Raw genomic sequence first — 21,654 nt, forward strand, 5'->3', positions numbered from 1 at the left:
ATGGCATCCCACTCCAGTACTCTTGCCTGGAAAATCCCATGGATGGAGGAGCCTGGCAGGCTACAGTCCATGGGGTCGCTAAGAATCGGACGCGACTTCACTTTCACTGTTCACTTTAATGCATTGGAGAAGGAAATGGCAACCCACTCCAGTGTTCTTGCCTTGAGAATCCCAGGGACGGGGGGAGCCTGGTGGGCTGCCGTCTATGGGGTCACACAGAGTCGGACACGACTGAAGCAACTTAGCAGCAGCAGCAGCAGCAGCCTATTAGAAGTACTAACCTAATCTGTTGGATCATAGACTTTCAAGGGACTTGTGATCTATGCTGTTACTGTGTATTATGACTTAGGTCCCAAACTTGGATTGGTAGTCAGAAAGCTCCTAGCCTTGCTAGGAATCAAAAGTTGGGAAGCCAGATGGAGCTCTAGCTACAAGAGCATCTGAGGTTAAAGGTTACTCGGGCTGAACTGCAGTGGAGTTTTTTTCCTTCGGTAGCGCTGGATCTTAGAGGACCAGAGTAGACTCTTATACTGGTGTGGTGACGCTTGGAAGAAATATCTCAGTTTTATGTTCATATCGGTCTTATTGTGGTCAGGAATATACTCAGAGTCGTGCACAGGCACTCAGGTGACAAATGTTTCCCCCAGTGGTTTAGCCTGGGAGGTGTTCTGGAAGGTTACTCTGATTGCATCCCGGGTGGCATCCGAGGTAATGGTGAAGAGCGGGACGTCATTTAGGGATGCCATCAGGTCTACCCCTGGTGCATCCCCACCCTGTCTTGGTCATAGAACAGGGAGGGACGAGTAGGTCGCCTCCATTGGTAAGGGACAGACTAAGTCTGACCAGGGAAGGAAAGCTTTGGTGTAAAGTCTGTCTACACCCCCATCTAGAGCAAGGAGGGATGCCTCTGATAGAAAGATGGTGCTGGTCGCTATTTTCTCTCTTACGGATGTGAGCTAACCATTCCAGCCTCACTCCTTTGAAGTGTATCCTAAAAAACTGGGATAGATTTGATCCCCAGAGCTTAAAGAAGACACACCTGGTCTTCCTATATGATACTGCATGGCCACGGTATCCACTGGAGGATGGTGAATGGTGGCCAGTTGGAGGGTATCTTAAGTATAATACTGTTTTATAATTAGACCGGTTCTGTAAAAAACAAGGGAAATGGGTAGAAGTAGCATATGTGTGTTCGGAGAAGGCAGTGGCACCCCACTCCAGTACTCTTGCCTGGAAAATCCCATGGATGGAGGAGCCTGGTAGGCTGCAGTCCATGGGGTCCCTCAGAGTTGGACAAGACTAAGCAACTTCACTTTCACTTTTCACTTTCATGCATTGGAGAAGGAAATGGCAACCCACTCCAGTGTTCTTGCCTGAAGAATCCCAGGGACAGAGCCTGGTGGGCTGCCGTCTATGGGGTCGCACAGAGTTGGACATGATGAAGCGACTTAGCAGCAGCAGCAGCAGCAGCAGGTTTGAGGCTAACTGGAAGGAATTGATTGTATTTTTTCTTTTTCCATAGGAATACAATACTTTTTCCGTATCTTATTACCCCTGGCACTGCATCTTTGCTAGTTACTATGGGACTATACAGGCTGAAGACCTCAGCTAGAGCAATTGAAGATGGTAACCCAGCATTCTGGGCAGCAGGAGGTGTAACTACCTTTGTGTGAAGAATACCCTATCCTGTGGCCATCAGGGCATTAGAAACCCACCATTCCACTCATTGAAGGGAGCTGCCAATGGTCCAGCAGCTTAGCTTCAAGTCTCTGTTTCCCCAGACTCTAGTCTTTTGTCAGAAAACTGTCCATAAGAAGATGGAAGGATGAAATAAACAGAGATGTATAAGTGAGGTCACTCAGTCGTGTCCGACTCTTTGTGACCCCATGGACTGTAGCCTACCAGGCTCTTCTGTCCATGGGATTTTCCAGGCAAGAGTATTAGAGTGGGTTGCCATTTCCTCCTCCAGAGGATCTTCCCAACCCAGGGATCGAACCTGGGTCTCCTGCATTGTAGGCAGACGCTTTACCATCTGAGCCACCAGGGAAGTCGAGAGGATGGAAGGATGAAATAAACAGAGATGTATAAACACGTAACCAAAAGAAATGGATTGTTAAGATACTGTGTTTACAGTAGGTTCTTGTTGGTTATCCATTTCAAATATAGCAGTGTATAGCACAGGGAACTCTGCTCAATATTCTATAACAACCTATTGTGAAAAGAATTTGGAAAAAAGTAGACACATGTATATGTATAACTGAATCACTTTGTTGTACAACTGAAACTGACACAACATGGTTAATCAACTGTACTCCAATATATTAGGTTGGTGCAAAAGTAATTGCAGTTTTGCATTGTTGAACTTTGCTGTTTGATATTGGAATACACTCTTAAATAAATGTGTTTATGTTATACATCATTTTAATGTACATTTCTCACTTTATGATTTTTTTGCTAGTGGCATTACTTGCTGTTTATTTTATATTTATTTTAGACTATAGAAATGATGTTAGATAAAAAGCAAATTCAAGCAATTTTTTTAATTCAAATTCAAAATGGGTTGTAAAGCAGTGGAGACAACTTGCAACATCAACAATGCATTTGGCCCAGGAACTGCTAATGAACATACAGTGCAGTGGTGGTTCAAGAAGTTTTGCAAAGGAGATGAAAGTCTTGAAGATGAGGATTGCAGTGGCTGGCCATTGGAAGTTGACATTGACTAATTGAGAGGAATCATTGAAGCTGATCCTTTTACAACTACATGAGAAGTTGCTGAAGAACTCAACATTGATCATTCAATGTGGTCATTTGGCATCTGAAGCGAATTGGAAAGGTGAAAAACCTTTAAAATGGGTGCCTTATGAGCTGACTGAAAATCAAAAAATTGTCATTTTGGAGTGTCATCTTTTCTTATTCTACGCAACAATGAAATATTTCTTGATTGGATGTGATGTGTGAAGAAAGGTAGATTTTATATGACAACCAGTGACAACCAGCTCAGTGGTTGGACCGAGAAGAAGCCCCAAAGCACTTCCCAAAGCCAAACTTGCACCAAAAAAGAGGTCATGGTCACTGTTTGGTGGTCTGCTGCCTGTCTCATCCATTACAGCTTTCTGAATCCCAGCAAAACCATTACATCTGAGAAGTATGCTCAGCAAATTGGTGTGGTGCACTGAAAAGTGCAATGCCTGCAGCTGGCACTGATCAATAGAAAGGGCCCAATTCTCCATGGCAGCACCCAGCTGCACGTCACACAAACCCAACGCTTCAAAAGTTGAATGAATTGGGCTAAAAAGTTTTGCCTCATCCGCCATATTCACCTGACCTCTTGCCAACCAACTACCACTTCTTCAAGCATTTCAACAACTTTTTGCAGGGAAAATGCTTCCACAACCAGCAGAAGGCAGAAGATGCTTTCCAAGAGTTCATCGAATCCAGAAGCATGGGTTTTTTCCACTACAGGAATAAACAAGCTTATTTCTCATTGGCAAAAAAGCATTGATTGTAATGTTCCTATTTTGATTAATAAAGATGTCTTTGAGCCAAGTTATAATGATTTAAAATTCACAGTCTGAAATTGCAATTATGTTTGCACCAACCTAGTAAAAAGTTGAAAAAAAGATATTACATTTACAGAAGTGCTGTGAGAAGAGAAGATTAATGTGAGAGAATTAATGTGGTGGGGTATCTGAGTTGGGTTAATCTGATGGAAGACCTTGAATGAATGTTGAAAGGAGGAGTTTTGGTGATTCCTAGTCTCACTGGGCCCCTCAGGTGCATGAGAGTGAAGGAATGTGACTCAGTTAAATGCACGCATTCTTTTGCTCTTTTTAACATATCAGTATTACTCACTTTCTTTGTTCTTTAGAAAACTTCAAGTAATGAATTAACATTTGTTTTAGGTCTTCTCCCTTTTCCTGAATTTCATCATGATTCCTTTAAAAGTTAAAAAACATTTCCCTCCTATATAAAAAATATATTGAAAGGCAATCTTAAAACAAGAAAGGAAAATTTGGAAAGGAGGAGAAATCACTCATAAATCTCTCTGTTAATGCCTCAGCCATATAGATTTTTATCTGGTTGGAACATTCAAAGTTCCAATATGGCGGTGTGTTATTCATTAGTTGGAGAAGGCAATGGCAAGCCACTCCAGTACTCTTGCCTAGAAAATCCCATGGATGGAGGAGCCTGGTGGGCTACAGTCCATGGGGTCGCCAGGAGTCGGTCGCGACTGAGCAACTTCACTTTCACTTTTCACTTTCACGCAATGGAGAAGGAAATGGCAACCCACTCCAGTGTTCTTGCCTGGAGAATCCCAGGGACGGCAGAGCCTGGTGGGCTGCTGTCTATGGGGTCGCACAGAGTCTGCCAGGCCTGCATCCTCTCTGCACCTGTGTTATTGGTCCACACTGCTTTTCACCAGTCTGTGGCAAGATATGTACAGGCACTAAAAGTCTAGACTTTTATAGTAATTAAATATCATTGGGACATCCAGGGGACTTGTGCCATAGAACAGGAAGTAGGCCAGTTTGAGTGAAATTGAACCAATATGGTGAGACCCAGATGGCTTAAGCTGGAGAACCACAAATTGATAGGGGATGGATCGGAAGGCCAAAACAAAGAAACAAAGAACTAGTCCGTGGCTGTGGATAACACTCTGCACTGCTTGCCGTTATCATTCATTCTTCTTCCAGTCATAGCCCAGGGAGAGGAAGAAAAAAAATTCACCCATAATCACAACAATCTGACACAACTCTTCTTGGGATTAGTGTCTTTCCTTTCACCCTTTGTGTGTGTGTGTGCATGCCTTTTACAAATATAATTTTAACTGCAATCCATCATGGTTTCTACATCTTTAGAATCAGGCTTGTAGTTGCCTTATTATGGGCAACTTTTGTTTATCTATAGTCTGAGTTAAACATTTATTAATCAGTTTTGTTCCCTGTCACTTTTTAAAAAGAAATTTTCAGCTCCTTTAGCTCCAGTTAGTGTTTATAATATCCTAAGAGGTTTTTTTTTTTTTTTTTTTTGTGGGAGAAGGAGGGGAGGGGGGATTTTCTTCTAAATATTATTGATTTCTTGTCATGCAAAGAACTGCTAGAAAATAATCCAAATGTCTTTACCTTTCTAGTATTCTATTCTCATCCATCCCAAGGGTATAGAAGATGCACTTTTTAACCTCTGTTAATTTTCTCTGTTCAGGTGAGGCAAAATTCTCTCAAGTCACCAAGCTTACTTGGTAGTTGAGACTCCAGGCGGTGAGCCGGCCATCTGGTGAAATGGACATCACCTCCTACAAATAGGCATCTCCCATGGAGGAATGCCATCCAGAGGGCCATCGTTCCGAATCCCCCTGGCTCCATCCACTGCCCACCGGCCATCTGTTCTCCCCCACCCCAGGTTTATTTTGGCTTTGCATGCTGTCATATGAGATCTCTTCTGAGTCACCTGTGCCCACCTTGGTCTTATGATTCTTTAAAATCTCTTCCTAAACCCTGGAAATGGTTCCAGTTTGTATTCACTCGGTTTTGTGAATTCAGAATGACAAAGATAAAGAAGCAAGGAGGATGTGGCCATGTTTTGGTCATGGGCAGTGGTATCTTAGCTCCTCTTATGACTTATGTGCCTGGGGACTCAGCTTTTTGGCTCACAGCATCATAAAGCTGGCCCTGCTGAAAGAGCCAGGCCCACTCACACTGATTGGAAACTGACATTTGACTCCTCTCTCAAGCCGTCTTGAAGAAGGATGCTTAATAATCTATTCTGAATTTGATATTAATAGGAAATTAATTTCTGTGACTTAGACATAATAGCATATATTTTAACAATAATTCTGACAGTCTTATTGGTTTCTGGCCTTTATAAGCCAAAGCTATTTTCAAATATGAAATGTTTACAAATAGAAATCAACCGATCAGGTATTATCAAGCCAGTGCTTGGGGAGGTTTCCAAAGTGGTACTAAGAGTGATTTTAAGGAATATTCACAAGGACGCAATTGCATGAAAATAGTTAATTAAATATGGAAGTTAAAGTATCTGGGTGTGAAATAGGCAGTGCAAGGAATAAATGTTAAAAGAATTTAACCATTTTCGTTCCTCAAGGACTGTGCTGTTGATCTCAGCACCGACTTTGCTCTGGGGAGGAAATGGGCTGGCGGGCCATTAATGCTAAGAACCTATCTGAAACAGCAGTGGTTCCTGAGTGCCTGTTGTCTGGGATGGTGCTGGAGGTCCTCTGGGAACTTCCAAAGTGTCGATTTTTACCAGAGCAAGTCTTAGAGAATCACACAGAGTAACAGAATCTTTAAAAGAGAAGCTGGCGCTTTGCTTCTGAAATATATTCTTACCATAGACAGTGGGAATTGTGGAATAAAATTGTCTCTATTATGTTCACACTTGAATTACCTTTAAATGGAGGCTATCTTAACTAACAACCCTGTGATGTGTAAGTTACAGTGAAAGTAATAGTTTTCACTTATAATGTCAGCACTTAACCATGTTCCTGACGCTGTGCTGTGTACCCGACATGCTTATTGTGGCATTTAATCTTCACAGTCATGTTATGGGATGTAAACTGTAATTATTCCCATTTTCCAGATGGAGAAGCTGAGGCTGAGAAAGATGAGGTAACTTGCCCAGGACCACAGAGCTTGATGATGTTGGATCTGTCCCTCCGAACCCACGTCTGTGCTTTGCTACTTTGCCCAGTGTTCTCTGTGACCATATCAGTATTTGTTCCTCCTCTGCCCAGAGAGCTATATCCCAATCCTGATGATGACATAAAGCAGTTTTAGTTGATAGGCTCATCCTGTATGCTTTCAGAGGCCTTCCACATCTGCCATCTCTGCCACAAAGAGGGTTTGTGGCCCTTCCTTTCAGATTTCGGATACACACTAAATGATATTTATTTCCAGACTCTTATTATTGGAGATAATGAGCATTGACTAGATTGTGTTCTGACCCCCACAGTGCTTGAAATTCAAGTACACTGGCAAGAATTCTAAAGAACTTTATAGAAATCTTAAAAACTCACACAGGTAGATGAAATCAATTGTGCTTTAGGTCTTGTTTGAGCCCTTAAAAAATGCACAAGTCTGAGTAACACTGTGGTTACATCTAAATAAAATTTAGATGCCATGGCATATGATTCTGCATTTGCCCTTTGAGTTTGGTGAATTGTGCCTTTCTCTTGGAGACTTACCATTTTCCCTGCCCCCGGTGCTGCTGCATTTTTCCTGCCAGCAATATTGAAAAGAATGTTTATATTTCCAGCTACTTTTTGTGGAATTCACATACATTTGTACTAGACAACTGGATCTGAAATGGATATTGAGAATTTCCTGCATCTGTATACTCAGTTAAAAATAATGGTAGTGGTGGCTTAGTCATATTTGACTCTTTGCAACCCCTTGAGCTGTAGCCCGTAGGTTCCTCTGTCCATGAGCTTTCCCAAGCAAGTATACTGGAGTGGGTTGCAATTTCCTTCTCCAAGGGCTTTTCTTGACCCAGGGACCAAACTCATGTCTCCAGCATTGCAGGTGGTCTCCTGCATTGCAGGCGGATTCTTTACTGACTGAGCCACAAGGGAAACCCCCTCGCCAAAAATGTTCCAGTAGTTTTCTTGTATCATTCATCTATTCAACAGTAACTCTTGAGTGCCTACTGCATGCCATATTCTGTGCTCTCCTTGACCTTGAAGTCTCAGCATTGTCCTTGTTCAGCGCATCTCATTTCTCACAGTAGCTGCTAACTACATCCGAGTGACCTTCAGCACTCACCTGTTCACCTAACATTTGTTGAAAGCCAGTTAACTATAGAGATTGCTGGGCATGACCATAAATGCCTGTGATATAGTAGGCTGAGGCTGAGGGAATCTCAGTTAAAGAAATGCCACTAGGAATTGGAGCACAGGGGAAATCCTTGGAAATAAACAAACTAAATAAATAAATGCTAGGTAGACAGGTAACAATCGTTTCATCCATCTCTCTCACTTTACAGGTAGATATTGAGCTCAGAGAAGAGTCATTTGGTCAAATTAAGTAACCAGTAATATTGAAGTTTCATTTTAGGATTTGGCAACCTCCGTAGCTTTAAACTCCCCAGGTAGGATTAAGGAATAGAATTGTCCTTTAAAACGTTTTCCAGGGACTTCCCTGGTGGTCCAGTGGCTAAGACTATGTGCTCCCAATGCAGGGTACCCAAGTTTAATCCTTGGTCAGAGAAATAGATCCTACACGCCAAAACAAAGATCAAAGGTCCTAAGTGCCTCAGCTAAGCCCCGGTGCAGCCAAATAAATAAATATTAAACACCATATTCCTGCTTTGACTCTCATGTTTTCTAAAAAGCCAGCCAGGGTGAAAGGAACGATCGTCATGATGAATACCCGTTTTTTTGACGAGTAACGTCAGGCATGGGCTTCCCAGATGGCTCAGTGGTGAAGAATCTGCCTGCCAAGTAGGAGACATTGGTTCGATCCCTTGAAGAAGGAAACAGCAACCCACTCCAGTGTTCTTGCCTGGGAAATCCCATGGACAGAGGAGCCTGGCAGGCTACAATCCATGGGGTCACAGAGTCAGACACGACTTGGCATCTGAACATCAATAAAACGTCAGGCATACAGAGACTAAGTGACCTGCTTGTGGTCACTCAGCTGGTTAATGCAGAGTCAGACCCAGAGCCTGGGGGCCCTGACTGGAAAGGCCTGTGCACTGGGAGGTCCACTGCATAGGCAGAGGGGAAGCGAAAGGGGCAGGATAGAGTGAGTGAATGGGAGGAAGATCCAGGGTGGGCAAGCTAGGTATTTTCTGTTCGGCAAAGGAGTTGCTTGTTCTCTGGCACTACCTGCGTCCTGTGGGTGGCAGGCTGTCTTGAATTGTTATGTGTTTCTCTGTTACCTTTATTTTTTTCACCCTCATGCAAAGCTTCCTCTTGTGTTGAGATTCCTGCCTTCCTCCTCCTTGTTGCTGTGACCTTCTGACTTTGTGGGCACCTGGCTCCTCATTTATTGAGGATTTCAAGCTTCTCAGAGTCTTAGCATTCTAAATCCTGCCATCAGTGCCTGCAACATCAGGGTCCATAAGAATAACCCCCCTTATGGATGTCTCAATTGGAACCATTTTTATTTTCATTTTGGTTCAGCCACCCTCCCCTACAAACATACCCTGGCCTGCGCACAGGAGCTTGAGCCTCAGACTCTAGTTTTCTCCTGTCTACCTCCTCTTAACGTTCTGGTGCGCACTCTCTCGTTCCCATTCTTGCTATTCTTTGGCTTCCCTGAGATTTCAGCCCCCGCCACCTCTGACTTTCATCTTAGTCCACCTCCCTCATCATGCTTCTTTTTTCTTATCCATCCCCCGCCGAGCCCTATGCATGTCTCAGCCCCCTTGTCATTCTGCCTTCTTCAACTTGCATGCCCTCTGCCTTGGAGTAGTTCAGGCATTCACTGCTTCTGCTGGATTTGTTTCCAGTATCCCTGTAGTCAGCTGGTCCAACACGGCTCATCTCAGCAAGGTCTTCCACCCCACTTGCAGTCCCTTCTTGGATTCCTCATCACTTCCATTTCTCCTTCCCCACAATTCTCCTGGAACCTTGTAACCTGCTTCCTGCCTCAATCCACATTCTCCATAGATGACTTTTGCAGTACCTTCTACATTTGTTCGTCCCTTAAATGTAGGTTGCCCAAGGTTCTGCTCTAGCCTTCCTATCTTCCAGGTTTGCCAACGTCTAGGTGGAGACCACTCATGTGACACACCTCCAGCATAGTTTTTGCAGCACACCAGCCCTCTTCTCACCCATGGATACTTCTGGTTAGATGCTCTCCAGTCACCTTGCACTCAGCTGTCTCCCAGCCTGATCTGCTAAGCTGGTCCTTCTGCTGTGTTGCCAGTCCTGCTGAATGGAGCCTCTGCTTAGCCACACAAGCTGGAAGCCAGTCACCCTAGACTCTTTCCTCTCAGCTTGCACATCTTAGGTCCTGTTTCTTCTGTCTCCTTAATATTTCCTGTGTCCACCCTCTTCTCCTACAACCATTACTCGAGTCCCTGTGACCTCCCATCTGGATGATTTCTGCAGCCTCCTATCTGGTGTCCCTCCCCTCACCCACCTCAATCCATCTTCCGTAGATCTTTTAAATCATAGAACAAATCATATCTCCTTCCTCAGCCTAAGGCTGAAAACAGCCCACAGATCTGTTTTATTTGACTGAAAGTGTAAGCCTGCACCATATTTAAAAACAATTTTCTTTTGGCTTATCCTGTCTATATGAAATATCAGAAAATTTCCCCAGAGATCTCCAGGTTTCTGGCTTATCTTTGAAAACCCAAAACCCTGGCATTCTGGTTCCTACATTTCCCAAGGGCCCAATGGCTGGACAGCAGGTCAACCATGCCTCTTAGATGGGGGTGTGCCTTCATCCATTAATCACAGACTCGCCTTTCCAGGTGTGCTTCACTCACTCGTGTCGCCCACCTGGCTTCTGCATCCCTGAGCTGGTGGTCTTTGGTTTGTGGAATGAAGTTGGGTCTCCTGTGGCTGCAGGAGCCCCACTGCAGTCCTTGTTGTCTGCACCCATGGAGCTTTATTTCTTGGAGTACCTTGAACTTGGAATTTTGTTTCATACCTCTGTCTTTGCATGTATTGCTCTTCTGGTTAAGAAATCACATGAGAGGTAAAAATCTTTTCCGAGGATCTTGGCAACCAAGTAAGATAACAGTTTCATCCTTTATCATTTGGACAGGGGTCCATGAATCTATAAACCCCTAGAGTGTTTTCTAAATTCAACAAACACACGTGCGCACACACACACACACATAAACTACAACTAAAAAAACAGTGCCAGGAAATACCTCCCATTATCTTTCTTCTTCCTTTCCCTTTTCCTTTTCTTTCTCTCATTTCCCTTCCTTCTCCTTTTCTTCCTTTTCCTTCCAAGCTGGTCATGTCCCACTAAGCTGATTTCATATTCCACTAATGGTTCACAACCTATACGTTGAAAAACACTGCCTTGCGCGGGGTGATGTCTATAAATCCTTAAAATTATATGTTTAAAATTACCTTTGTTTTTCTGGAAGAGAGGGGAACTGCCTTAGCACTCAGCTTTCCAAGGGGCCTGAGGAAACATTTCATAACTGCTGATTTAGATATTTTATTTTCAATGGGACTAGACACTGCAACTTTCATATACCCAAGCATAGAAGTTAGTGATCTGTATTCTGAATGTGGGCCCTTTGTGTTAGCTTTCTGACATGTCCTGTATTGTTCCTTGTTAAATGAAGCTAATATTTGCAGACTCTCAGGGAGGGCAGAATGGGTCCTTTAAATCTTGTACACATGGGAAGGTGAAAAGCTGGGCAAGGCACCATAAAATTCCTTGATGAAGGAAGTTTAATAAAACCATAGTTTAAAGTCAGCTAAAATATGTAATAACAACCCAGAATTTTTTTTTTTTTTTGGTTGATATCAAGTCAACAACTGCCCTTGGTAATGAAAATGGAGAAAACAGTAGTGAACAGAGTAAATATTCTTGCTCTCATGGATCTTTCAATCCAGAAAACATGAATGAGAAATAAAAATGGTATATCAATAAAGCATTGAAGTAAATAGAATAAATATCATAAATGCACTGATGCCAAAATATATAATAGAAAAACCTAAGTTTGTGGAAGGGGTTTTGTAGTGAGGTAACAGAAAAGATGTTACAAGATGACCAAAATTATTTTGAGCTACAAAATTATTAATATTTAAACAGTGGTTCTGAGTAGCAATTTAAAGGAAACTGCCATAATTAAAAAAAAATCCAGATTAAATATCCTCTAGTAATGTCTTTTCTGTTATCTCTCTCTATGTTTTGTTTTCAAAAGAACCAAAATCAGCATTGGGAGGTGCATCTTATCTGTGTTCTAGGTGTAATTGGCCCTGTTTTTAGGTGAGAAAGGCTATATGTCAGTAGGTTATGGACCTGACTTGCTATAGGGAAGCTTAATGTTTCTGAAGTCGGGTTATTTTTTATGACCCGTGTGTACCACTTCTCTGAGTGATTCCCAACAGTTGCAACAAAACTAACTCATTACTGCAACAGTCAAAGAATGAAAAATGACCACTGTGATCAGTGTTCCTTTTTTTTTTTTTTTTTTAACTTTAGTAACACGATTACAGTATTATTGTATTTTTTGGTGTGAATATGACAAAACCATGTTGCTCCCCCCACCCAAGTTGCCTGCGGAGAAGAGGGAGGAACAGAATCCGAAACCCCACGGACCCCCGGCACACCCCTGCTGCTGGCGTTTCTGTTGGTAATTGAGTGCTGCCTTAATGCACTTGGCTCGCTTTTAGCATGGCTGGGAGGGCAGGGGGCCCCCGCGGGTCCCACTTAGGCTTCACCCGCGCACAGGCCATATGGCGACGCGACTGTGCGTGTGCAGAGGAGGGGGCGGCTGCCGGGACACCCTGGCTTTCCATTTGGTGTCTCTGTTTTTCAAATGATCTTTGGTCCAAATCCTGTGACCTCGTGTGTCTCTCAGACAGGTGGATGTAGTAGGGGGGCGGTGGCGGGGGGCGCTGGAAGCCACACGTACCCTGGCTGACGCTGTGTTGTCATCTGGCAGGGAAATCGCAACAGAGCTCCCAGAACCTTGAAATTCTAGGAGCCCTGACATTTGCCCTCTGCCCTGCACGCTTGCTTCTTTCTGAAGACCCCCTCACTCCTGCACGGGCAAAGTTACCTCCCACTTTCTTCACAAGTCTAATTGAAAAGCATCGGGCACTTTGCAGGGAGCAGTTCCCTTGCTGGGGCTATCTCTTTTTCTTCTTCTTCTTTTCCCTCTTCCTCCTTTTCCCCCTTTGCCTCCTCTTCCACCTCCTCCTCCGCATCCTCTTTTCCTCCACCTTTTCTTCCTCCCCTTCTCTCCTCCTCCTATTCATTTTGGGGTAACCTTCGCTTTCTGGTACCCAGTTATCAGAAGAGGTCTTCTTGCTCCTTAAGCCCTACTTGGGTGAGCTCTAGCACCCCCTGTGGCCTCTGGTGGAAGTACAGTGTTCTAAGGTTCCTCCAGGTTCCTCAGGGGTGGTATTTCTGCTTCTAGTAAATGTGCTCAGATTAGGGGCTCCGTATTCTTGTTCTTCACACGTGCATCCTTATTTTCTCCAAACAGTATGCAGAAGACTTTATTTAATTTTTTTAAAACATTACATGCCCAGAATTTATCTTACAACTGCCAGTTTGTACCTTTGGACTGCCTTCACCTACTTCAACCCTGAATATTCACTGGAAAGACTGATGCTGAAGCTGGAGCTTCAATACTTTGACCATCTGATGCGAAGAGCTGACTCATTGGAAAGGACCCTGATGCTGGGAAAGATTGAAGGCAAGAGGAGAAGGGGACGACAGAGGATGAGATGGTTGGATGGTGTCACTGACTCAATGGACATGAGTTTGAACAAACTCCGGGAGATGGTGATGGCCAAGGAAGCCTGGTGTGCTGCAGTCCATGGGGTCACGAATAGTTGGACATGACCGAGTGACTGAACAACACCTACTTCCTCTACCCTCCATTCCCTGCCCACTACCCAATCTTTTACTCTGGCAACTACCAATCTCTTCTCTGTTTCTGTGAGTTCAGTTTATTAAAATTCCACATATAAGTGAGATCCTATGGTATTTGTTTCTCTGACTTACTTTACTTAGCATAATGCCCTCAAAATTCACCCTGACAATCATCTACTTTCTAGTGGGGAAAAAATAATTTCAAAGAATTCTACTCTTCTGAAATAAGGAATAGATATTTGTTGTATATAAAAAGTAAAGATTGCAAAGTGTCTTTTGTAGCACCTTCTTTTCTGACACAGACAGTGACTGTACTGATATGTTCTGGAGCTAGAAGGGAAACTTTCTACACACAGATGCCTTGTGTGAGCAGGTTCTTAGGCGTCTCTGTGTCCCACCTCTCCATGTCCACGTGACATAGATTTCCCTCTGTTTGAGGGTTGGTTGCCTCACCTCTCTCCTTGAGATTAGGTGTCCTGCTCTTAAACTAGACTCTTCAAAAAGGCCAGAAATAGCTTGTGTGGGAAACATTTTCCCCTTTAAAACAGCACAACAATCAAAGGTTAAATGAAGTGTAACTGATGCTGGGAGATTGAGGGGCCAGATGTCATAGTATCTTTGTCTGTTTCTTCAGGGTGGGGGGAGGTACTTGTGACCATTGGAAAGAGCCTCAAAACTATGCCTCCAACACTGAAACTAAATCATGTCAACGCCAACATTTGTGAAACCCCAGACTTTCTTAGGTCTTGGGGTACGAAAGCATTGGTTTGATGGTTTTGCAAAAGCCTTTATCAGAGGCGAGGGTGGTGATTTATAATTGATTGTTCTCTAAAGGTCTTTTTGTAGGAAAGGAAAATGGATGACATTTCCCATTCTGAAAATTTCCGTTCTCTTTTTTTCTTGCTGGTTTTCCTGGTGAGTAAAGAAAGTAGCATTTTTCCCCCAGGATATTTCCCTTCTCCTTTCTGCTTCACTGAGATTTTTGTTAATCCATTAATTTCATTAAGGTTAGATTCTAATATTACACATTTTGCATTGCGACTTTTCCCAGAATCAAGTAAGAAGGTGAAAGAAAATCAATAAAGATCAGTTGCTAAGTCAAGGTCATTCTACTTGCTCTTTCCTCTCTGTTCTCCTTACTTATTCTCTTTCTTTGGAAAACACCCCTTTTGAATGACTTCATTTGATCATTATCATAATCCTCTTTCTCAATTTAAAATGAAAACCCAAAAGCTTGCTTTTTTAGTGCATTTTCACCTCTTTTTTTTTCCTTCCCTGTACTTATATTTCCATGGTGTTTTTCTGTAAGCCTTCAGGGTATTTTGGGATAAGATTTGGAAGAAAAACTCAATACAGTATAAAATTACCTTACACCCATCTCAGAGTAGGTAAGAGACTTAAGACAGCTGGGAAGAAACCCAAGGGAGTCTGGGGTAGTAGGGCCACAAAGGCCATTTTGTCTTTTTCATGTGCCTCTGTTTATTATCACTACCTTTCTGTCTTATTTCTCTTTGTTCGTGGCCCTCTGCTGCGTCTGCTTCTGTCTCCCTCTCCTTTTTCATAGAACTGTGGGATATTAGATTTGAAATGTGGATCACCGGAATCACTAAGAGCAACCTCCTCGTTTTTTGGAAAAGGAAGCTGAGGCTTAGAGAAGTTACCAATAAAGGAGGCAGTGGGTTGTAACGGAGAGATTTCTTAAAAGCTTTGGAATTGTTAAAGGGTAGGTTCAGTCGCTGGCTCAGTCATTCACTCCTGAGTGCTCTGGGGCCAGTGTTTTAACTGCATTGCTGGTGTATACCGCATTTGCAAAATGAGGACAGTAATAGGCTCCTCATAGAGTTATGAGGGTTAGGTGAGATAATGAATTTAGTGTTCCTAGGCAAGGCCTGGGAAATCATCTCCAACATGTTGATTATTATCATGAACTTGTTAGAGTGAGTATCTGGATTTGTTCTTTTTTTTTAAATTATTTTTTAAAGGTTAACTTTATTAATTTTATTTTTTTTGCTGCGCAGGGTCTTGGTTGCTGTGTGTGGACCATCTCTAGTTGTGTTGAGTGGGGAGTACGCTCTAGCTGCAGAGCTCGGGCTTCCCATTGTGGCTGCTTCTGCTGTTGCAGAGCCTGAGTACTAGGGTGTGTGGGCTTCAGTAGTTGAGGCACGAGGGCTGAGTAGTTGTGGCACACAGGCTTAGTTGCCCTGCAGCGGGTGGGATCTTCCTGGACCAGGGATTGAACCCATGTCCCCTGCATTGGAAAGCAGGTTCTTGGTCACTGGACCACTGGGAAGTCCCTGGATTTATTCTCGTTTCAGGTTTCTTACTGTCATGGACATTGTTAACGTCTTGGTTCTGAGCCATTTGCCTCAGTCCCTCTTGCGCTCCACTTTTCTAGGTATTCAGCCTTCTTGGCTTTTGGCTTTGAGGTTGGCTTTTCGGTTTGTGACCTCATCTCGCTCCTTGAAATGAATACTGCAGTTTAAACTCTACTGGGTTTCTTGCCCAGCTGACCCACGCGTGGAACACGGATGGATGTAGGGCATGGGTAGCAATTGACTATGTCCTTGATTTAGGATTGATGTGGAATTTGGGTCTGTAGATAAGGCAGAAGGGAGTTCCAAGAAAAGGGAGAAGCATGAGCAGAGCTAGAAGCAAGGAACTGCAAGACATATTTGGGAAACAGTGAATTGTTTGGCAGGCCAGGAGGAGGACAGTTCCAGGAAGAGGGGACCAGCCCATTCTGTGAAATGCTGCAAAGATGTGGAGGAAGGAGAAATGAGGAAACATGATTGGATTTGGCTACATAGGATTCCTTTGTGAGCTATAAAAGGGCTACTTGAGTGGAGAAGATGCAAGCCAGATTGTAAGAGATTACAGAGTGAGAGATGGAGAAGTCCAGTGTGTTAGTGTGGACAGAATATCCCTGAATGCTGGTCCATTAAGCTTTTCAGTGTAGGTTGTTAGAAGTGAAATGAAAAAATACAGAGTTAACATAGTGTGTTTTTCATAAGCCTAGTTTTACTTACCTTTAATAGCCATCCTGTAATCCAAGATTGTAGCCTTACTCTTTTGGCTTTAAAATGCCCTTCTTTTATGGAATGATGGTGGTTCTCAACCCTGGCTACACTTTAGAACCACTTGGGGAGGTTTTAGAAATGATGGAGTTCTAGCTTCACCTAAGACAATTGGATCAGAATGCTGTAGGGTAGGCCTAATGCCTGTGTGGGTTCAAATCTTCCCAGATGATTCTGTTGTGCAGTCAGGATTGTGAATCTGCTAGTGGATGGTAGGATTTTTGTTGTTTTGGCTTGACTTTTAAATGTTCTTATTAGGCAAAATAAAAAATTGGAAGCCTTTTGTTCTGTCAGCTGTTTAAAACAAAAAGATAGGTGGTTTAGACAGCAAAATTAAGTTTATTTGGGAATAGCAGAAAAATTACAATAGAGGACATGCAAACTATGGTGGACAATAGGCAAGTCTGGAGAACAAAGGAAGAGTGTCCTTTTGTAGAGGAAAGGGGGGAGTTGGGAGGGGCTGGTTTTGAACAAAAGTCCATTGGAGGGAATGAGAGTTCAGGGTTTTGGTGTCTCCTTATTGGTGGAGTTGTCATGACTTCTTATTGGCTGGACTGTTGCTGGGCAAGGAGAAAATCTTCCTTCCTCCTGCCAGGTATGTAAAGTTAAGTGTCTTCCTGTTGGGGAACTATATGGTGTGGTGATGAGTGGTAGTGCTTGTGAGCTCCCCTTTCAGGATGTCCTGACTCCATTTTGTATTTATTTTATTTCTAAAAGTTGACCTTGTTCATCTGTTAGAATCTTGTTATTTATTTTTAAATTTTATTTTGGCCGTACAGCCTGGCATGTGGTATCTTAGTGCCCTGACCAGGGATTGAATCCACTCCGCCTGCTTTGGGAGTGCAGAGTCTTAACCACTGGATCACCAGGGAAGTCCTTGACTCCATTTTAAATGACGTTTCCTTTATTCATTTTCACAGTGCTTTGCCCAACCTTGTTTGTTTTGTTTTCATTTGTACTTAGATGTAATAGTTTTGCTGACTTGTGAAGTTAAAATGGCAGGGACCCAAATGACAAGGGAGAGCTATAGCTGTGCTTTTATAGAGTTATCTCTCCTAGTGCTTTTGATGGTCATTCAGTGTATTCGCATGGTCAGGATCATTGCATTTGTATGAAGCAAGGCTCACTTTTATTCTCAAGCACAGATTGAGTATCACTGAAGATTATGGAGAAAGCACGACAGAGACTTAGATTTGATGGATGTAAAGCATGCAGGACATTCTCCACTTGAGTCTTCTCTTGCCTCTCTTATTGGGGAAGGGTTCTTGTGTTTCAGCTGTACCTTCTATTCTAGCTGCATGCAGGACATTATGTCCTTTCTGACCTTGAAGGTGAAATGTCTTTTTAATGTAAAACTGCAGCTCTGAAATGTAGTAGCAGATAAGTGAAACATTCTCATTTCTGCTTTCTGGTGGTTCTAGTTATTTCAGTGTTTTAAAGGTCAGAGTAGGAAACATCTTAAATACAAAGCATTTAATTTCCATTAAAGGTTTCTTAAGCTTGTGTTATAGCCAATAAAAATGATGATGTTTAAATCAGCTAATGTTCTATTTCTTACATGAACTTCACAGACAGAAGAATCTGTATGTTTATCTAACATTATGTCCAGTGGGTATTGGCAGCTTGTCTTCTTGGGTTGTTATATGAATAGCTCCTGTTATATATATATAGATATACTAGATATATATATATCTATATCTATCTCCAAATTGTAAACAAAATTACATGTATTGTTTGTAGGACTTGTTTTTCAGACTAAATATATGGGCTAAATTTTGCTAATATAGGCATTCCCTGAATTACTAACACCCTTACAGACTTGCTATAAATAAGACTGTGTGGGCAGTGCTGTGCTGAGAAGAGTGGCTGAATTCTACCCTGGGGGCGAGAAATGGTGTTTTTGGGTGCTGCCTTGCCCTAGTATTAATACTGAAGTACATAAAAGTCTTAAAGTAGAGTGTCTTAAAGGCCTTCCACTTAACCAGCTGGTCATTTGCTCTGTGACTGATGGTGTAGCATTCTGATGGTCAGAAAGTTGGTACCTTCTCCCACCAGGAGAAGAACAGTTGTATTTATTCCCAAATCTGTTGATGTCTGTTCAACTTCTTGTTGGGATTTCTTAACTTATTGAAAGATTATAAAAAACATATTAATGTCAGTATTCAGAACGGGGCAGCAGAGGATGAGATGGATAGCATCACTGACTCAATGGGAGATAATGAAGGACAGGGAAGCCTCAGGCCACCCGTTTCTCCTTTTGCCTTCAATCTTTCCCAGCATCAGGGTCTTTTCTCATGAGTCAGTTCTTCCCATAAGGTGGCCAAAGTATTGGACCTTCAGCATCAGTCCTTCCAATGAACATTCAGGGTTGATTCCCTTTAGGGTTGACTGGTTTGATCTCCTTGCAGTCCAAGGGACTTTCAAGAGTCTTCTCCAGTTCCGAAATTTGAAAGCATCAATTATGTGGCGTTCAGCCCTTTTTATGGTCCAACTCTCACAACCATACATGACTACTGGAAAAACCGCAGCTTTAACTATACGGACCTTTGTTGGCAAAGTGACGTCTCTGCTTTTTAGCAGGCTGTCCAGGTTTGTCACAGCTTTCCTTCCAAGGAGCAAGCGTCTTTTAACCTCATGGCTGCAGTTACTATCCGCAGTGATTTTGGAACCCAGGAAAATAAAATCTGTCACTACTACATTTCGCCCTTCTTTTTGCCATGAAGTGATGGGTAAACTGCAGCCTACCAGGCTCCTCTGTCCATGCATTTTCCAGGCAAGAGTACTGGAGTGGGGTGCCATTGCCTTCTCCGGAAGTGATGGGACTGAATGCTATTATCTTAATTTTTTGAATGTTAGTGTTTTAAATTAAATTCATCTATTTTTAACTGAAGGGTGATTGCTTTACAATATTGTGTTGGTTTCTGCCAAACTCAACATGAATCAGCCATAGGTATACCTTTGTCTCTTCCTTCTTGAACATCCTTCCCACTTCCCTTCCCATCCCACCCTTCTGGGTTGTTCCAGAGCCACGGTTTGAATTCTCTGAGTCATACATCAAATTCCCATTGGCTATCTATTTTACATATGGTAATGCATGTTTCTGTGTTACTGTCTCCATGCATCCCACTGTCTCCTTCCTCCCCACTCACCATGCCCATCAGTCTGTTCTCTATGTCTGTATCTCCATTGTTGCCCTGCAAATAGCTTCATCAGTATTGTCTTTTAGATTCTATATGTATGTGTTAGTATACAATATTTGTTCTCTTTATGATTTACTTCACTCTGTGCAATAGGCTCTAGATTCACCCATTTCATTAGGACTGACTCAACCTAGATGTCCATCGACGGATGAATGGATAAAGACGCTGTGGTACATATATACAATGAAATATTACTCAGCCATAAAAAGGAATGTTGAGTTTTAAGCTAGCTTTTTCATTCTCCTCTTTCACTGTCATTAGAGTGGTATCATATGCATATCTGAAGTTGTTGGTATTTCTCCCAGTATTCTTGATTGCAGCTTGTGATTAATCAAGCCCAGCATTTCACATGAGGGACTCTGCATATAAATTAAATAAACAGGGTGACAATGTACAGCCTTGATGTACTCCTTTTCCAATTTTGAACCAGTCTAAAACCAAAGCCACTTGATCTTATGGATCAAGAAGCAATAATTAGAACCAGTTTTAAGTCCGGTTCTAACTGTGGTTTTTTGACCCACAACAGGATTTTCAGGAGACAGTATGGTGATCTGGTATTTCTATATCTTTAAGAATTTTCCACAGTTTTTTTTTTGTGTGTGTGTGATCCACACAGTCAAAAGCTTTAGCATAGTCAATTAAGCAAAATAGATGGTTTTCCTGGAATTCCTTTTCTTTCTCTATGATCCAATGAATGTTGGCAATTTGATCTCTGGTTCCTCTTCCTTTTCTAAACCCAGCTGGTATCTGGAAATTCTTGGTTCATGTACTGCTGAAGCCTAGCTTGAAGTATTTTGAATATAACCTTTTGAACATAGCACACAAAATGAATGCTGTTGTTCGTACTTTGAACATTCATTGGCACTGCCCTTCTTTGGGATTGGAATGAAAACTGACCTTTTCCAGTCCTGTGACCACTGCTGAGTTTTCCAAATTTGCTGGCATGTTGAGTGCAGCCCATCAACAGCATCATCTTTTAGGATTTGAAATAGTTCAGCTGGAATTCCATCACCTCCACCAGCTTTGTTTGTAGAAATGCTTCCTGAGGCCCACTTGACTTCACACTCCAGGATGTCTGGCTTAGATGAGTGACCACACCATCATGATTATCATGGTCATTAAGACCTTTTTTGTATAGTTCTTCTGTGTATTCTTGCCAGCTTTTCTTAACCTCTTCTGCTTCTGTTAGGTCCATACCATTTCTGTCCTTTTTTTGCCCATCTTTGCATGAAATGGTCCCTTGCTACCTCCAATTTTGTTGAAGAGATCTCTAGTCTTTCCTATTCTATTGTTTTCCTCTATTTCTTTGCATTGTTCATTTAAGAAGCCCTTTTTATCTTTCCTTGCTGTTCTCTGGAACTCTGCATTCAGTTGGGTATATCGTTCCCTTTCTCCTTTGCTTTTTGCTTCTCTTCTTTCCTCAGCCATTTGTAAAGCTTCCTCAGATAACCACTTTGCCTTCTTGCATTTCTTTTTCTTTGGGATGGTTTTGGTCACTGCTTCCTGTGCAGTGTTATGTGCAGTGACCATAGTTCCTCAGGCACTCTGTCTACCAGATCTAATCCCTTGAATCAAATAGATTCCCTCCACTGTATAATCATAAGGGATTTGACTTAGGTCATACCTGGATGGTTTTCCCTACTTTCTTCAATTTAAGCCTAAATTTTGCAAGAAGAAGCTCATGATCTGAGCCACAGTCAGCTCCTGGTCTTGTTTTTGCTGACCATGTACAGCTTCTCCATCTTCAGCTGCAAAGAATATAATCAGTCTGATTTTGGTATTGGCCACCTGGTGATGTCCATGCATAGAGCTGTCTCTTGTGTTGTAGGAAAATACTGT

General features: G+C 42.5%; 1 protein-coding gene and 1 non-coding gene across 3 annotated transcripts in view; one reads left to right on the plus strand and one right to left on the minus strand.

Annotated features, from left to right (window-relative positions):
• KIAA1549L (KIAA1549 like) overlaps positions 1–21,654 on the plus strand; it is a 320,960-nt gene that overhangs the window by 20,134 nt on the left and 279,172 nt on the right. The window lies entirely within an intron of this gene.
• On the minus strand, positions 1,976–2,047 carry TRNAC-ACA (transfer RNA cysteine (anticodon ACA)). The gene has a single exon. It is a non-coding gene; the product is annotated as a tRNA-Cys (tRNA).

Source organism: Bos taurus, chromosome 15 (genome assembly GCF_002263795.3).
Source record: "Bos taurus isolate L1 Dominette 01449 registration number 42190680 breed Hereford chromosome 15, ARS-UCD2.0, whole genome shotgun sequence".
In the NCBI taxonomy this organism is placed as follows: Eukaryota; Metazoa; Chordata; class Mammalia; order Artiodactyla; family Bovidae; genus Bos; species Bos taurus.